Genomic DNA, 19,142 nt, shown 5'->3' with positions numbered 1-19,142 from the left:
TAAATCAAAGTTATGAAAAATCAGGATACAAAACAAATGTCATAAAACTGTTTATTCAAATGATAACAGAAAAAGTTTCAAATAAGTGAATACAATTTTACATATACATAAGTGAGGCATATGAAACCCCCAAATACCAATGATCAGAGAGGAACCTCTTCACAGCACATCATATTCCAAATCCCAGTATTCCAACACAAGTAAAGAATCTTAAAAGTACTTTTAGAAAAGCAATGGATCATTTATAAAGGTAAACCCCTGAGACATTGCAAACTTTGCAACACAGATCTTGAAGGGTGGGAGAGCTTGAGTGAAGTCTTTAAAAGACTCAAAGCAAACAATTTCCATTTCAGAAAAATTAATTATATTCTTCAAAACTATCTCAAATTTTTTGGAGAAATAAGATATTATACTGATAATGGGAGCCTAAAGAAATTCATGACTACCAAACCAGCACTCCAAAAATTTTCAAGGATAACCTAGAAAGAGATAATAAAGTTAACAATGACTAAATGTCTTTTATGTCTGGTATCTAGATTTTCCCAAAAGTATCATGTACTGATTGGTAGGGACTTTTGAAGGTGCATTCATTAGCATTGCATTATTTTGGGCTTAAAAGAGTGGAAATGGAAGCCCCACCTTGGATATGCTTGGCATTAATCAGTAGGCTTACAATGTGGATGGGATAACAGGGAAAAGGCAGGTTTTCTGTAGCTACTTGCTGCTTCCCAACTTCCTGCCTGGTTGCCTTGGTGTATTTCTCCTCTGCAATGAACCTCTGCAATACCACCCTGTCTTGGGGCCAGCCAACTGTGGAGTGAAACTTCTACCAATTGTGAGCTGAAATAAATCTTTCCTTCTCAAACTTTGAATGTCTGGATATTTTTTCTCAGCAACAAAAACAATAACTAAGGCAAAGTCTAATAGAAGGTAGAAGGGAATGATAGGGAATCAGAAACAGTTAAATAATACCACAACAGAAATAAGTCAATACCTATCAGTAATAACTTTCGATGGAAGTGACCTCAATTCTCTAACCAAAATACACAGGTTGGCAGAATGCAACAAGAAACAAAATCCAATGGTATGCTGTAAACAAAAAACACTTTTAACCACAAAAAAAAAAAATCATCGACTAAAAGTCAAATGACAGAAAAACAATTTTGTGGAATAGAAATCCAAGTAAAAGCAGATGTAGCTATCCTATATTCAGCCAAATTGGACTTTAAGCCCAAACTGATCAGAAGTAGCAAAAAAAAAAAAAAAATCACTACATGTTGGTTAAGTGCACTATGCAACAGAAATAACAAATATTAACATATGGGCATTAAATAATGGCACCCCCAGGTTTATAAACTAGTCAGATAAATATTAAGGAAATTATTGTGTGTCTCCCAAAACACTAATATCACAAATGGAATAACTAGACAAAATTTAACAAAGAAATATCAGAGTTTAATGAAACCTTAAAACAAATGGACTGAATAGGTATCTATATTGCTCCATGCATCAACAGAATATACATCCAACTTAGTAGCACATGAAACTTTCTTCTATAGAGACCACATACTATCCAATAAAACAAGCTTAAGTACATATTAAATCACTCAAATTATAGCATGCATAGTATCCGATTATAGTGCAATGAAAGGAGGAAAGTGACAAAGAAAATATGAAAGTTATGGAAAATAATCAGCACAAATTTAAATAATTAATGGATTACAGAAGAAATCAAGGAAGAAATAAAAGAGTTTCTGGAAATCTATTGTACCAGTACAACACACCAGAATTTAAGAAACAAATAAAACTATTTTAAGAGGAAATTTAAGAGCTGTGGATGCCCATATTACAAAAACAGGGCAATGCATCTGAAGGTCCTACAAAAAAATCCAAACCCAATAATGGTATAAGGAACAAAATTAAGATCAAAGCAAAAATCAATGAAACAGTAATAGAAACAACCTAACAACTAAGAAAAGCATAAGAATGGATTGTCTGCTGAATTCTACAAATATTTCAGTGAAGATCTATCAGTAATACTCCACAAGCTCTTTAATGAATTTCAAAGGGAAGGAGTTCTCTGAAAGACATTCCTGGGAGATAGCACTACTTTGATTCCCAAACAAGACAGGGATTGAATAAAAAAAAAGAGAAATGTAGAGCAAAGTTTCCTCAACAAGACATGGGCAAAAAGAATATTATGAATTATCAAAAAGTTCATACATCATGTAAAAACCCTGCAGAAAATTGGAATAGATGGTCTTTATCTCAACTTGATAAAGGCTATCTTTGAAAAACCATCATTCAACATCATACTAAATGGTCAAATCTGAAAATCTTCATGTTAAAATCAGGAACAAGACAAGGATATCCGCATCAACACTCCTGTTCAGTATAGTTCTGGAAACATTAGCCACAACAATTAGAAAAGAGACAGAAAGAAAATGAATACAGATAGGAAGGGAAGAAGTTAAATTGTCACTATTTGCTGACCATATGATACTCTACAAAGAAAAGTCAAAAAACTCTGCCAGAAGACTTCTAGACTTAATAGATTTAGTGAAGTAGTTGGATATAAAGTAAACAGTCAATAATCAGTAGCCTTCTTGTACACAAATAACAGATTCACTGAGAGAGAAATTAGGGGACAATTCCTTTCACAATAGCATCCAAATAAAAATGAAATATCTAGGAATCAATCTAATAAAGATAGCAAAAGACCTCAACATTGAGAATTACTGCACCCTGAAAGAAGAGATTGAAGAGGGTAAACAAAAATAAAAAGATATCCCCTGTTCCTGTGTAGGAAGAACCAATATAGTGAAAATGGCCATACTTTCAAAACTGCTGTACAGATTCAAAGCAATCCCGATAGAAATCCCAACAGTGCATTTCAGAGAACTAGAGAAAATAATCCAAAAATTCATTTGGAATCAGAAGAGACCTAGAATAGCAAAAGCCATTCTAGGCAACAGAGACATGGCAGGGGGTATCACAATTTCCAACATAAAACAATACTACAAAGGCACTGTTATAAAAACAGCATGGGATTGGCAATGAAACAGATCCAAGGATTAGGGGAAAGGTTAGAATATACAGAAACAACTCCAGACAAACTCAGCTACCTCATTTAGGACAGAGGAACCAGCCTTCCTCACTGGAGGAAAGATAACCTCTTCAATAAATTCTGCTGGGAAAACTGGATTTCAACTTGCCAATGATTAAAGGTAGACCCCTATCTTTCACAATGTACCAAACTAAAATCCAAGTGGATTACAGATCTAAATATTAAAACAAAAACACTAAACTTTTGGGCAAATAAGTTAGGTAGAACTCTTGAAGACACTGGCATAGGAAAAGACTTTATGAACATCCACAGTATTACAGGAAGTAGCACAAAGAATCAACAACTGGGATCTCATCCTATTAAAAAGCTTCCGCACTGCAAGAGAAATCACCAAGAGGACTAAGAGACAACCTACAATGTGGGAAAAATTTTTTACCAGCTGTTCCTCAGAAAAAGGTCTACTATCTAGAATATATGGAGAACACAAAAAAACTGACCACCCCAAATATAAAGAACTGATCCAAAAATAGACATCTGAAATGAACAGACATTTCTCAGACAAACAAAAAAGCTCCAACATGTATTTTGTAGGTGAAACACATGTCCAACATCACTGGTCATGCAAGAGATTCAGATGAAAACAACACTGAGATTCCACCTCTCTCCAGAAAGAATGGCTGCTATCAAGAAATTAACAAATAACAAATGCTGGTGGGTTTGTGGGGAGAAAGGAATCCTTCATTGTTGGTGAGAGCACAGACTGGTGCAATCACTGTAGAAATCAATATGGACATAATTCAGAAAACCAGGATTATAGGTCCCATTTGATCCAACTATCCCTCTGTTGGGTATCTTTCCAAAAGATTTAAAAGAATCATACCACAGGGTCATGTGTGCATCCATATTTATAGCAGCACATTTTATAATAGCTAAAACTTGGAAAAAACCCAATTACCTATCAACTGGAGGCTGGATAAAGAAGATGTGCTTTTTCTATAAAATGGAGTACTATTCAGCCTTAAAGAATGAGAAACTAGAGCCATTCATAGATAAATGGATGTATATTGATGCTATACTCTTAAGTGAAATAAACAGAACACACGTGTAAATACCAAGTAGTTTCTCTGATGTGAAAAACTAAAAGTGTAAATAAGGTTCAAATTGTATAAATCATAATTTGAAATAGTAAGAAAAGGTCTAAAAGAGTAGGGGAAGTGGGAAGGGCAGGGAAAGAAAAGAAGGGAATATGAGAAAAGAAAAAAATGGAAGCAAAGTCTTTGTAAATAGGGAAGGGTGGAGGGGGTGAAGGGAGTGTAAGCGTATGGGGAAAAAAACAAAACAAAACAAAACAAGATGTATCATGTAAAGGTTCAAGATCCCAGTGATGAATGTAACTATTTTGTATCCCTAAAAAATATCAATAAATTTAAAGAAAAAAAATCATACATCATGACCATGCCAACTAAATCCCAGGAATGGAAGGATGGTACAACACATGGAAGTCATAAAATGTAATTTTTAGTTTTAACTATATGATAGTTTGTAGAGATTGCTATGAATTCAAAAAATGTGTTAAAGCTAATAAATGTATTCATAAAAGTTGAAAGATATCAAACAAAACACAAATATTAGTTGTATTTCTTCCTACTTACAGCAATATCAAAAAGTACAATATTGTAAAATAAATTACCAAAGAATGAAAATATTTGTGCACTGAACACAAAGCAATGCTTTAAGAAATGCAAAACATAACTAAAAAGGACATATCCTTTCTTCTTATATTATGTCTCAATAATACTAAGGTGACTGCACCACCCAAAGCAATACACTCATACAATAATATCCCTATCAAAATCCCACTTCTGTCAAAATGAAATAAATTTTCCTAAAATTTATATATACTCTGGAATGATTCCAATAGCAGAAAGTCAGGTGGCAATAGCTGGGGAGCAATGAGGATGTGATTATTGTTTAATTGATAAAAATTTCAGTTTTTAATTTAAGCAAGTTTCTAATAAATTATTTGCCAAGCCTTTATGAGTTGCTATGTATCACCCCTTTGACCACAACACACACACACACACACACACACACACACACACACACACACACAGATGCACACACTGTTATCAAAATATATTTTTGCAGTGGTTGCATGATACTAAAAGTATTTAAAACAATAGGGGAAAGTTTCATGACATTAGATTTTACAATGATTTCTTGGATGTGACACTAAAACACAAGAAACAAAAAAATTTTTATTTCATCACAGTTAACATATTTTCCTACCAAATAAATAATGAACACAGTAACAGATATCCTACAGAATGGGAAAAATGGTGACTCATTTATTTGATGAACAACTCATTCAAAGTATACTGAGAATTCCTGAACCTCAAAAACGAAAAACAACCAATTCAAATTATGGACAAAGTTCTTCAATTGACGTTTGTCCAAAGAAATAATCACTTATCATTAAGAAAGTACAAATAAAATCGTGATAAGAAACCACATTATAACCGTTAGGATAGGTTATTTTTTAAAAAGGAGTAAAAATTTCTGACAAAGATGTAGAGAAACTGGAATTCTTAAGGATTTCTGGCAGAAATACCAATTCTTGCAGTTTCTGTGGAAAACAGTTTGGTGGTTTTCCAAAAATGTGAACATAGAACAACCATATAAATATGTATTGAGTTTCTACTATGGAACAGAAACTGTGCTGAAAATTAGGATTTAAAATTCAGGAAGACAGAGCCTAATTGGAAAGGAAAAATGAAAGAGCAATCAGATTATAGTGTACTAAGTCTACATAAAGTTGTATGAATAAGGTACAAATATATCGTTTTTATTCACCAATATTGGAGGAAGTCCACAACAAAGACTTTATTTACAGAGAAGGTAACATTTGAGCCACATTTTGGAGATAACTGTATTATGTTCTAGAATATTTCTAACTCCTTCCAGGAAAATATGTACAGTCATGCTCTTTAGTTGATAATGGATCACATATAGATTGTTGGTCCCATAAGATTGTGTTGCTCAGTGACATAGTTATCTTAGTTTCTACAGGTACACTTGATGTTCAAGCAATAAAATTATGTAACAGTGCATTTCTCAGAATGTATTTTCATCACTAAGTGACACTACATTTACAATACAGAACTGTCATTTTATGCTACTATGGAGTTTGATGTTATACTGCTCCTGATTTCAATGCGATGCGCTTCTCCAAATTTATTTGAAACATCATAACTTTGGAAAGTGATGAGGCAGTTACACTGAGTTCAAAATATTATGTAGGTGAAACACATTCTTATTCCTTTTGAAGCCCCCCAATTTAAGCTTGTTCTCAGGTTTTTTAAAATAATAGCAACAAATATAAAAGTTCAACAGTTGTAGGACCAATTATCATTACCTAATTAACATCCTAGTTTAAATTGCAACTCTACCTTCCATGGAATAACTATTAAAATATAGTAAAAAGTAATCAAGGCAAGTCTCCAAATATTTATGATCCTCTCATTGTGCACTCAAATACCTGGTATACATTTGTTACATCAGTGATGAAGGTCAGCAGATGCCACAATCCTTTCATAGTCAGGGCTTCCCAGTCAATCTGTGTCAGTTTCCTTTTCCTGCTAATGTTGGTCTCTCACCCATCATCTTTCCTTAGAATTTTCTAATTTTTTGTTTTTATTTATTTTCCATTTATGTTTCTGGAATTACAGCATTATTGTTTAATCAAATATCTCATTGAGAATGATTTAAAACAAATCTTTTTTGATAGGAATGAACAGTCAATCTCTATTATGTAGTTAATTAATTTTAGTAGCAAACATACATTCTAGATCTTTACAGGTAATTAGGACCTCTCATGAAACTGAAGCCTTGATCAAATTTTTTGGAAGCTGTTGTCTGATCAGATAAGTAAGACTTATAATTTTAGCACATTTCTTATTTGAAAAATCATATGTGGCAGGTATAGGAAGTATTGCAGGAAAAATAGTTAAGTGATATACCCTGAGAGGATGGACCATAAGATTGTAGTAGTATTTAGAAATCTGGGAACACTGCTTGCAAATGAACTGTTAATTGTTGCTCTTAACAGTTCTGGGAAACTATTCAAAATGTCGTTAAAAAATTGAAATTTTTTTATTCTCTGTTTTTAATAGATATCACACAGAAGTCTAGGTTGTTTGTTATAATTCATGAAACAAAAGTATTAGAAAACTCACCTTTGAAATATTTTAATATTCATTTAAATACTAAAGATGAAAACATCACTACTGAATGCAATGATTTCTCATTATCTAAAGAGCTAAGATCTTACTAATACTTGCAATGTGTGAGTGGACTCTCTAAGAATGGAGGCCATATTGTTCTTTAATATTTATTTATCATCAAGAATTTTAGATCAGTTGCATTTCTTCTAAGATATTTTTCCTTACATAAGGGTATTCACAACATCATCTGGCTAATATAGAAATTTACCTGCATTGATGCTTTTTTAAACAAATGGCTGATACTACCAATCTTTCTTTGCTAAGGGCAGAATGAATACCAACTGTATGCATTCAGAAACTTGGAAGCAATGTTTCAAGCATACCTACAGGCTACAAAAATTAATTGGTGCATAAGAAGCTGTCTGGAAAAAGAAAAAAGGAAAATGGCATTTTCAACACTGATATTATTCTTGGCAAGTTCAATATAATTTAAATGGATAATGCTTAAAGGAAGTACAATAACTAGAATATTCTGTGTAATGTGAGGCTAGGCTTAGCAATTTAGTAAAATGAAATATGATAGTATTACAGACTTCAGAATGGAAAACAGCCAAGTACCCATCCGTCATAATTCGAGTACAGATCCAGGCATGCAGAGACCTCTGCAGCCATGATGCAGGATGGCCAAGCTACTTCTCAAGCTGGCAGCAGAGTTTGGTATCACCCAAGTGGTGCTGGTTTTATGGCCATGCAGAATATAAAAGTTTTGAGGAAAAGCAGATGATGTTCTGAATAGAGAACATGATAAGAGACAGAAAGACCTTTATTTTGTGGAAACACCTATGATTATTAACTAGACTTGGATTTCCTCAAATAGGTGCATGACATCCAGAAGGGAAATACCATTAAGAAACTGAACATTCTAAAGAGGAGGAAGCCAGCTACATGATGCCCAGAAACCAGGGTCACCCCAGGTCCACAGGTGTGTGGACTTCTACTGAATCGTTATCATCCTCCAACAGTAATGACAACAAACAGTGCTCCCGCTTCCTCCTAGCCAGAAGCCAAGTTACATCGACCCCCAATCTCAAGGCTACCTCCCGCTCTGGAGACCTCATCCACTCTTCCTATTCCTGAAAATCGACACCTGTCCCCTCCCTCCCCACAATTCCCAAAGCACAACCTTCATGTCACCAAGACACTGATGGAGACCCAGAGAAGACTTGAACAGGAAAGAGTCACCATGCAAATGTACAGGTGAATTCAGAAGGCCCACACTGGCCAATTTTGGTGGAATGGGCTCCACAAGCTCTTTTTCTTCCTTCATGGGTTCTGGAAACTACAGTGCTGCCATTCACCTGCTGCAGAATGGATACCAAGGCAATAGGGATTATGGAGGCTATGCCCTGCTGGCTGTGACCACTTATTCCAGGGGGTAGCTCCATCTGCCACAGCCCTCTGAGCTTAGGGATCTCCACCCCAGTGACCAACATGACCCCCACAAACCTGCAACACATCCAATAGCAGATGGCCATTGCCATAAAAATGCCTAAAAGAGTTTGAGGAGCAGGTGAGAACCATCCCCATGTTCGAGGTGAAGGTCTCTGTCTTGAAAGAGGAGAAGCAGCAGCTGTGCTCACAGCTGAAGATGCAGAGGGCTACATCACAGAATGACATCTGTGGTGTGAGGAAGTGTTCTTACAGTGTAGAGAAGGCCTCTCACCTGGAGCAGCTCTCTTGGGGGTGGAGAAGTAATAGTGAGTTATACATTGACTATGAGCAGGAATTGATGGAGAGTGAGGAACACAGCACACAGAGGATCAGAGTGTTCCTTCAGCTCACCACTGACATGTGGGCCCTGGAACAGAAGATTCAGGACAGCAGCTGTGAGCCCTCCTTGGCACTCAGGGAGAACGGACAGTGTCCATCTCAGGAGTGCTGGTCTGTGGCTGTAGGTGGTGAAGAGAACATGAGTGACATGTTGTGTACTGCTGGGGTTTTAGGGCCTGCAAGGGCACAACTGTAGGTACAGTCACTGAGATGAGGGATTCTGGCATTTGTGTGACAGACACCATGAGGGGAGTGATGACAGAAGCTGACAAATAAATCGAGCTGCAACAGCAGACCATAGAAGCCTTAAAGGAAAAGGGCTACTGCCTGGAAGTACAGTTTAAAGAAATCACCCACCACCAGGAGGTAACCAAACTAAAGCAAGAGCTGTGGGCTGATGAATCAAGGAAGAAAGTTGACAAGACCATGACAGCCCAGCCACTTGTCTTCAACAAGTTGTTGGAGGCAGTGGTGCGAACAAGAGGACAAATAGTTGGCAGTCGTCTGTACCTGGTGGACACTTGTGTTGGGACCTCTGTGCAGACAAGTAGTGTAGGCATCTCTTGCCAGCCAGAATGCAAGAATTAAGATGGGGCCCGAGCTTCGCGCAAATCATTGGATTGTTAAGGAGAGGGTAGAAACCCATTTCCAATGTAAAGGGAGGTATATAGAGACCTGTGATGAATATGTGGGTGTGAAAGTCAGCATCTGTGAAACAGGCAGCAACACATCAGTGTTTGTGAGTGACCTGACACTCTAGACAAACTTGAATTTAAAAGATGTGTGGTCTATGGGCTGTGGAGACTGTTCTGTTGATGTGACTATCTGCTCTCCCAAAGAGTATGCCTCTTGCAGCATGAACAGAGGCTCTTGCCCAAGTGGAAGCAGCCAAGAGGCATCACCTGCAACCACAAACCAGCTCATCCATACAGTTTTGGAAAAGGCAAGCCAGTCCACTAACACTAAGCTGACCATCCTGGTGGATTGCTGCACCAACACTTCCATAAGCACTTTGGACAGGTAGACCAGAACATAGACAGTGGAGATGTGGACCATGGCCATAGGATAAGGCCGAGTCAAGGACTACAACTCCTCTACTAAGATGTGGTCTTTACTGTTGGGACCCTACTTTTTGGCAATTCTGGGTTTGATAGGCCATCTGTGGTGAACATCAAAGAGTTGGATGTGGCACAGAGAAATATTCACGACAACTCTGATTGGTCTCAAAATAAGGCCCATAGCTTGTGGCCCCCACAGTTGACCATGGGGCTGACAGGCAGCAGAAGGAGCATGAGTCTTGGGGATAAGTCTGTAGGGGAACTCCTGGAGGCCCCCCAGTCCCTGGGTCCCTCAGGAAAGGTGACCAACTCTGATCACTATATTGAACGCGTCCAGAGAATGCTAGCAGAGCAGCAAATGCCACTGGCTGAGTACTACAGTGAACTAGCAGAAGCTTTTGGGGAGTCTCATTCATAGATTGGCTCCCGCAACTCACAGCTCATTAGTACCCTGACCTCCATCAATTCTGTCTTGAAGACTGTGAGTACTGAGGAGCACAAGAATGGCGACTTCCAGAAAATCAGTCTGGGTAGAATTGCAGAAAGTAATTTGGAATATACCTGTAAGTGTGGAGGCCTACTGAGCACTCAGGTGTCCTGGTGGGCACTGCAGAAGGAACACCCAAGCAGCCAGGAGACCTTCTCTCAGGAAAGAACACTGGCCCCAATGAATCTGACAGAAGATCAGGTGGCTTATGAGCTCTATATCTGTACAAATAATGAAAGTACACTGAAGTATATCATGAAGAAGCAAGATGGGAATAAAGATTCAAATGGTGCAAAAAAGAATCTTCAGTTTGTGGGCATTAATGTAGTGTATGAAACAACTTCAAGAGATGATTCCAGGTCAGATGAAAACTCATCTTCTGAGTCAGATGATGAATGAGATGTCATAGAGTATCCTCCTGAACAAGAGGAGGAGGAAGAGGAGAAAGAAGACACTTGGGGAATGTTGGAAGGGCACCATGTAGTTAGTACTGAAGATTTCAAGTCTGCCAGGGTGGACCATGAAAAGCAGTTTCAAGAATGTGAACCTGAGAAGATCGAAATCAGAGAGAAGTATGCATTAAGTGAAAAGATGTTGTTGGTGTGCAACTTACTGGAAATTAATATTAATGATCCCAAAGCTTTGACCAGCAAAGCCATGAGGTTTTGTCAGAACACCCCTCCAGCATAAGTGGTTCTGCATGTAGTCAGAAGTCAGCCATACCAGCCATGGTGAGGGACTACGTCTCCCCGGAAGTGCTTCACTACTCCATCAACATGGCCGATGGTAACAGCAATGCAGCCCTCCATTATCACGTATCCCACTCCAACTTTGAGATCATCAAGCTGGTCCTGGACACAGATGTGTGTAATGTGGATCACAAGAACAAGGCAGGGTACATTCCCATCATGTGGGCAGCCCTCATGGTCGAGGAGGCAGGGAAGTACATGCAGGTTGTGGAAGAACTTTTCTGCTGGGGGAATGTGAATGCCAAAGCCAGCCAGTGGGGGCAGATGGCCCTCATTCTAGCGACAAGCCATGGGCAAATAGACATGGTGAAGGGCCTGCTGGCCTGCGGGGCTGACATCAACATCCAGGACGGATGAGGGTTCTACTGCCCTGATATGTGCCAGTGAGTGTGGGAACGTGGAGATTGTCAAGTTGCTGCTAGCCCAGCCAGGCTGCAATGGCCACCTGGAGAACAATGATGGCAGCACTGCTCTCTCCACAGCCCTGGAAGCAGGACACAAGGACAGGGCTGTTCTTCTGTATGCCACATCAACTTTGCCAAAGCCCAGCCACCGGGCACATCTAGGCTTGGAAGGGAGATGTCTCCTGATCCAATCAACCGAGGTTCATTTGATTAATTTGTGCAAAGTAGCCCTCTAACATGCCACCACTAAGCTGCTAACCATTCCTGTTGTGGTGACAGATACCAAGTGTAAACATATTGTGCCTGTGCTCACCAACACACAGAGGCAGAAGCAGTGCCAACAGGCGATGCCACCCTGGGTATGGCCACCTCCTCTGGATCCTCTTCTCTCTGTGGTTGTGTCTCTGCTCCATTATGGACAGTGGTAGAAAAGGTAACCTGACCTGGACAGGCAACTTCTCTCCCTTCCCCTCTTCCTCCTGCAATGACGAGGAATCTCTTTAAGTGAGGAAATTGAGATGACTTGATTATCAGGAACACAAGCTAGGCTGGTTGTTTCTGGTTAAAAACAAAAGTTCAAACTCTCAAACAGTATAAAACTTAAAGGAAATATTTCCAGTTGGTTTTATGTAGGTGGATGTATTATATGACTTTTTATATGAAAAGTATCTATATGAAATTGACACAGTATTTTAAACTTTTATCTTCCACAGTAATTAAAGACATGTAGAACTACATGCCACATTACCACAGTTTTAACAGTTTCACAGACCTATCTGTGTCTGTTGATAAAGGCTGAATTGTCTTGGAGAAATTGGCTCTGTATTTGTGTTCAGAAAAACTCAGTGTACTTCTTCATGTATTTATGGATTCCTTTATACAATTTCACATTTATCTTGGTCTTGTATATATTTAAAAGTTTGAAGTGCCTTAGACTCTTGCCATTAATTTCAAACTAAAATTTCTTGAAGCTCTTAAAAAACTAATTGGGGTAGATGCATTTTTATAAATAAAAATGCTGTTATTGAACTAAGGTGTAGAATTACATCTCTCTGAACTATTGTCTAGGCACTTATTATGACCATTATGTAGACATGGCAGTTTAGTAGAATGCTACTCTTTCTACGGTGAAATTCATTGTAATTTTTTGTTCATTTGGGGGTTTTTTGTTTGTTTGTTTGTTTTTTTGAGTCAGGGTCACACTATGTAGTTGAGACTGACCTGGAACTCACTATGTAGCCCAGGCTGATATCAAACTCACAGTGATCCTCCTGCCTCAGCCTCCTGAGTGCTGGGATTACGGGCATACACAACCATGCCCGGCATACTGTAATTCCTGGCATTCTGTAATTTTATATGATGGGACTTCCAAAGTTTTTACATGAAACCATCTGAGAGAACTCAACCTTATTACCTGTCATCATTGACATCAAATAATGTAACATAGATAAACTTTTTTAAAAACTTGTTTCACTGTTCTTTCAGTCAATAGATTTTATTTAGGGACTAAACAAACTAAGTTATTCCATTTCAATTTTGAAATTTTATTCATGAGAAGTTATTAGTATTAATAGGATTTACTTTGTTGTTTATGGTGGCAGAGGGTAATAATGACAGTATTTCCTCAGATGATAAATATTTTAATCATTATTATCATTATGCGCACCAGTAGACATTCATATGAACAGTCAAACAAGTCCAAAGGCCAAGTTCATTTGATATTTTTTCCCAAAACTTAAGGAGTATTTGCTGTAATTCTATCGCATGCTTATGCATCAGGGTTAAGATTTTTGCTTTTCACTTCATTCTTGATCTGTATGTTTTGGAAAGTTCTTCCATTCTTTTTCTAATATGAAATAGAGATTCGTAAAATGCTTACTACCTCAAATTTCTTTCACTGGAGAACACATCATATAGTTCTTAGGTTGGAGAAAGATGGTATTTTACCTTGGGGCTTTCTCAATTCCAAAGGCAGTATCTGGGGGAATATGACATCAGGGTTTTTAACTTTTGGCAAATTTTGATAATAAGGTTAATTATATTATATTTTTATTATACAAGGAAAACACAAGGTGATACCAGTGCCGTGAATATGATTAGCAATTGGTAAGTCACAATCAAAAATTGTTGTTAGATTGCTTTTAGTAGTTTTTGGGGCCAATATAGTTTATATTATCTATTCCAAGAATGCATCAAATGATTGGTATGTGCATTAGTTTCCTAGGGCTCCTGTAACAAATTACCAAAAACTTGGTGATTTAAGTACCAGAAATGCATATCTCACAGTTCTGTAGCTATAATTCCGGAATCAATGTTTTGGCAGAGGCTGTATCTGAAGGATCTAAAGAGGGATCTTCCCTTTCCCCTGTCTAGTTCCTGGTTATGACTTCCAATCTTTGACATTCTTTGGATCGTTAGCTGTGTCTTTTCAAATCTGCCAAATCATCACATAGCCTTCTTTACCAAATGTCTTCTCTTATTAAAAGGATAGTAGTCATATTAGATTTGAGATCCACCCTAATAATGTTGTAATTCTTTCCTTGATATCTGTGTGACAATAAATCCCTTAGTCTGTTCTTGCAATTATTCAAATGACTGAAGTTTAAAAATTTTGCTTTTGTAATAATAAAAATTGTCATTTTCCCATTAAAAATGTTGTAATTCATTTTAATGTAGCTAATTACTATATGCATGTAAAGATCCTCTTCCAAATAAATATATATTCTGAGAATTTGTGTAAATATATATGTGTTTTAGGGGAATGTGATGGTTTGTTTTACATGTCAATTTGGCTGGGCCACTGTGTCCACAAATTTGGTCAAATATCACTGGTCATATATACGTTTCTGTGAAGATATGTCTGGATGGCATTGCACAAAAAACATTAGACTATGAGTGATTGTAGGCCCATTCAGTTTGAGTCTGCTTGGGCACTCACTAACACTGCATCTGGACCATCAGAGCAGACCAAGGCTATGGTGGATGATGGTGATATCCAAACACTCATTTCTCTCTTGGCATCTCCCCATGCTCACATCAGTGAACAAGCTGTGTGGGTTCTAGTAAACATTTCAGGTGATGGTTCAGTTTTCCAAGATTTGGCTATTAAATATGGTGCAACTGATGTATTCTTGGCTCTTCTTGCAGTTCCTGATATGTCATTTTTAGCATGTGATTACTTATGTAATCTTACCTGGACTCTTTCAAACCTCTGCCACAACAAGAATCCTGCACCCCCATTAGGTGCTGTTGAGCAAATTCTTCCAACTTTGGTTTGTCTCCTATATCACACTGATCTGGAAGTATTAGCAGATACCTGGTGGGCTATTTCTTACCTTACTGATGGTCCAAATGAATGCATTGAAATGGTTGTATAAATGGGCATTGTGCCCCACCTGGTGAAGCTTCTAGGATCAAAAGAGTTGTCACTTATGACTCCCACACTAAGAACCATAGGGAATATTGTCCCTGGAATAGATGAACAGACTCAGATTGTGACAGATGAAAGAGCATTTGCTATCTTTCCCAACCTGCTCACCCACTCCTAAACAATGTCAAACATCAGAGTTGGCCATTTGGACCAGACCCAGCAAGTTGTGAATCAAGGATTAGTCCCATTCCTTGTCAGTGTACTCTCTAAGGCAGACTTTAAGACAGAAAAGGAAGTTGTGCAGGCTGTGACCAACTGTAAAAGTGGTGGGACAGTTGAACCAATTGTATATCTTGTTCACTGTGGTATAATAGAACCATTGATGAACCGCTGGGAAAGACACAAAAATTATTCTGGTTATTCTGAATGCCATTTCAAATATCTTCCAGGCTGCTGAGAAACTAGGTGAAACTGAGAAGCTTAGTAAAATGATTGAAGTATGTGGAGGCTTGAGGAAAATTGAAGCTCTACAGAACCATGAAAAGGAGGCTGTGTACAAGGCCTAATTCAACTTGATTGAGAAGTATTTTTCAGTATACAAAGAAGTATTTCTCAGTGGAGAAGATCAAAATTTTGTGCCAGAAACTGTCTCTGAAGGATATATCTCTCAAGTTCAGGATGGGACTTCTGGTACCTTTAACTTCTAGATTGTACAGCTGAAGAAGGCATCAAATTTTTGTTGTATATTATGCTTATCTTGCATTTGTCTTCTGTTTCTCTACTAAGAACTCTTGGTAAATGAGGATTGTTTTTGTAGCACTTTGTACACTGAAAGTATACTTGAACAGTTCCAAACTGTACATACTTTATGAAACTTTTCCTCTGAAGGGGTTTCTTATTTCTATGTGGAATTTCATATTTTGCAGTGTCCTGTAAATAAAGATTAAATACTACCCTTTGTTTATAAAAAGAAAAGAAACCCCTAGATTGTTTGAAGAAACTGTTAGTAGAAATATGGATGTGAATGGTAAATCTCTTGAGATCTCAGACACAAAGGAGGAACATGTTATTGATACTGAATGAAAGGTAATCTTTATTTTATAAAATAACTGGGCTGATTAATATTCTAGAACTTGTGGGAAGTAGATATTATAAGCAACAAATTTAAATATTTAGTTGATATAATTTCTATGTAAATATTTGAAAGTGTAGCCTGGACTTGTTGCTTACAGCAAAAATGAGAGAAAAGAGATAAGTTGAGGGAGAAATCAAAGATATCAAGAATTCTTAGCTTATCAGCCTTACAAAAACTGGAAATGCATGTTCTGGAGAGAACAGCAATATGTAACTGGGACAACCACTCTTTAACATCTCCCTGCTGGCTTGAACCACCACCAGTGGTACACACATGACTGTCCCATCAGGGGGCTTGTACCACTTGTACTCCAAATGGGTCTAATCATATTGATGGGTCTTTTCACTTATAAAATTAAGTCAGAGCGGCCTGGTAGTGAGACTTATGAGTTACAGACCCTCTGTGAATGTTAAAGGCAATGTGAGTTTGATACATGTATCTAATCAGTCATCTTAGCAGAAACCCAAAATGAAAATGGAGCTATACTATAGAAGGAGTACCAGCTTGGATTAAAGATGACATGGATAGGACCAGATGAAGAAAGATTAGTAACATGTCTGTGTATCTATCTACTAGATAAGACATTATAACTGTCTATTGCAAGCATGTATTATTCTTCAGCATAACAGCATAACAGAAGAAAGTCCTCAAAAGTCAGAGGTAAGCAGTGGTAGGTTTTAACTACAGGCTACACCCATTATTATAGTCTGAACAAAATGAGGGAGCGTGAGAGTCCTATTTGAGTAAATACCATACAGATCTGGTCCCTTAGGGCCCTTGATGTCTGTGAAATATTACTATAACACTTGTAAACTTGACCTGGTTTATCTTCAAATCCATTTCCTCAGCTTAATTCTAAAATACATGTTTATGGAAAATTGTTTTTGCTAATTTTATACATTATAATTTTTCCTTTATCTGTGCAAGTTTTCAACTTCTAGAATCATCTGGTGAATACTTATAATTTGTTTATTCTAATGAAATTGGATTCCCACCCTTCTATCTATACCTCTCATTACCTCTCTCCACATGACTGCACACAAACACATTTTTTCTGATCTGTCTGGCCTATTTCATTCCATTATTCTCCAAGTGAAAAAATTGCTCTCATCACACAAAGGTATTCATTTATGACCACAGATTAGGCGAAAGAGTACAAATAAAGGGCAATACTAAAGTAAAAAATACAGTTATAGAAAATACTTTTAGGAGCTTGGGAAAGATGATATTTTTATGTAAAATATCATTTTTCCACTACTGCTATATGTAAAAATATACTTTCCATCAAATTATAGAAATATTTATACCAAATTTATGAAATTCTTATATGTTTTATAATAATGTAAATAAGGTGTCACTGGATCTATAACTACTTGCCAGTTTATGTACTATTGGTATCTCAAATGTAAAAATTATCAGATAAAAATCCAAAATTTTAAGTCAAATGTGTAGTTAGCTGCAGTTTTCCATTTTAATCTACATATTTGCCACTCTGTATAGCTAATCATGTGGTCTAGATTTCAAATCATTTTTTAGGACTGCTAGGAGATAGAATTCTAAGCCCCAATCAATTTTTGGTCTAGTTGAGTAGAACATCTTCAGGGTATGAGTTAAATCATCCCACTACATATAACTATGAACCCTGTGATACACTAGTGTAAGATTTATTTAGAAAGTAATCATGATGAATTTTATATCCATTACCAAAGCATAATTGAATCCATAATCACAAGACTTCTTAGCCAATTCTGTTTGTACATTAGGATACTTACACCACAACCAAAATTCTTTGCAGTAAATAAAAATACAAAATAGAGGGAAAATTTGAATATAGAGGTAAATAAATAATCAGTTAGATTAGAAGTATTTTTATTCTCAAGAAGATATACTTTTTAAAAGAGGAAAATGAAAGTGCTCTGAACTATTTATCCCATAACAAAAGGAGAGAAAAACAGTAACTGATTCTAACTCAAATCTATCACTTGATTCATTGGCTGTGACTTCCCCTGAAGCTTGAATATACGGTATTCACTAAACTTTCAATAAAAATTAAGGCTGGATAAAATGACAAACTACTTAATGTCAAGCAGTTTATCTCCATCTTCCAATAATCATTAATACAAATGCTTAATTTCATTTGAATTGAGAATATGTTCATGTCAGTTCCAAACAAGAACTGATTTATCAAGGCAGTCAAATATTTGTCAGGAAATGCAGAAAAAACACCTTGAAAAATACATGGTATAAAATTTACATCAAAATATCAACATTTAAATTAATCCCCCAATTTTGTTATCATCATGTTTGATTTTCAGAATGGTTTTGGCTTAGATTTAACTTCACATCTTTTTTTAAAGTTCTCTTGTGTGTGAAGAAAACAATTCATAATGCATAAATCAAGATAGTGTTCTAAAATATTTCAGTATTTCACCAAACATTAAAAGAAAGTTTTGGGGATATCAGTAAGAACAGTATTTAGGAGTCTCACACTTTAATCACTCACAAAAATATCAACCAGTAATAACCAATCATTTACAGATCAAAACATCTGACCTGAAAAGTCCAATAGAAAGCTTCAGCAGCTGTCTAGTTCAAGGTGAACAACAACACAACAACAACAACAACAACAAGACACAATGAATTTGATGATAGAATATTTGAAATTGACCAATTAGAGAATCACAATGAAAAAGAAATTGACACAAAAAAACAAAAACAAAAGAAAGCACATGGGAATTATACAACACTATGAATAGACTTATCCTATCTATAATAGGCATTCCAGAGAGGAAAGAAAAAAAAAGGGTCAGAAAGCCTGA

General features: G+C 36.8%; 2 pseudogenes; both read left to right on the top strand.

Annotated features, from left to right (window-relative positions):
- The first annotated feature begins 8,479 nt into the window (after positions 1-8,479).
- On the top strand, positions 8,480-12,032 carry LOC104860312 (annotated as a pseudogene).
- Positions 12,033-14,709: 2,677 nt separating this feature from the next.
- Positions 14,710-15,895, top strand: LOC104860323 (annotated as a pseudogene).
- The last annotated feature ends 3,247 nt before the right edge of the window (positions 15,896-19,142 follow it).

The sequence above is a fragment of the Fukomys damarensis genome, unplaced genomic scaffold, assembly GCF_012274545.1.
Source record: "Fukomys damarensis isolate Sample0158 unplaced genomic scaffold, DMR_v1.0_HiC HiC_scaffold_39, whole genome shotgun sequence".
NCBI lineage: Eukaryota > Metazoa > Chordata > Mammalia > Rodentia > Bathyergidae > Fukomys > Fukomys damarensis.
This window is presented reverse-complemented; position numbering and strand designations above follow the sequence as displayed.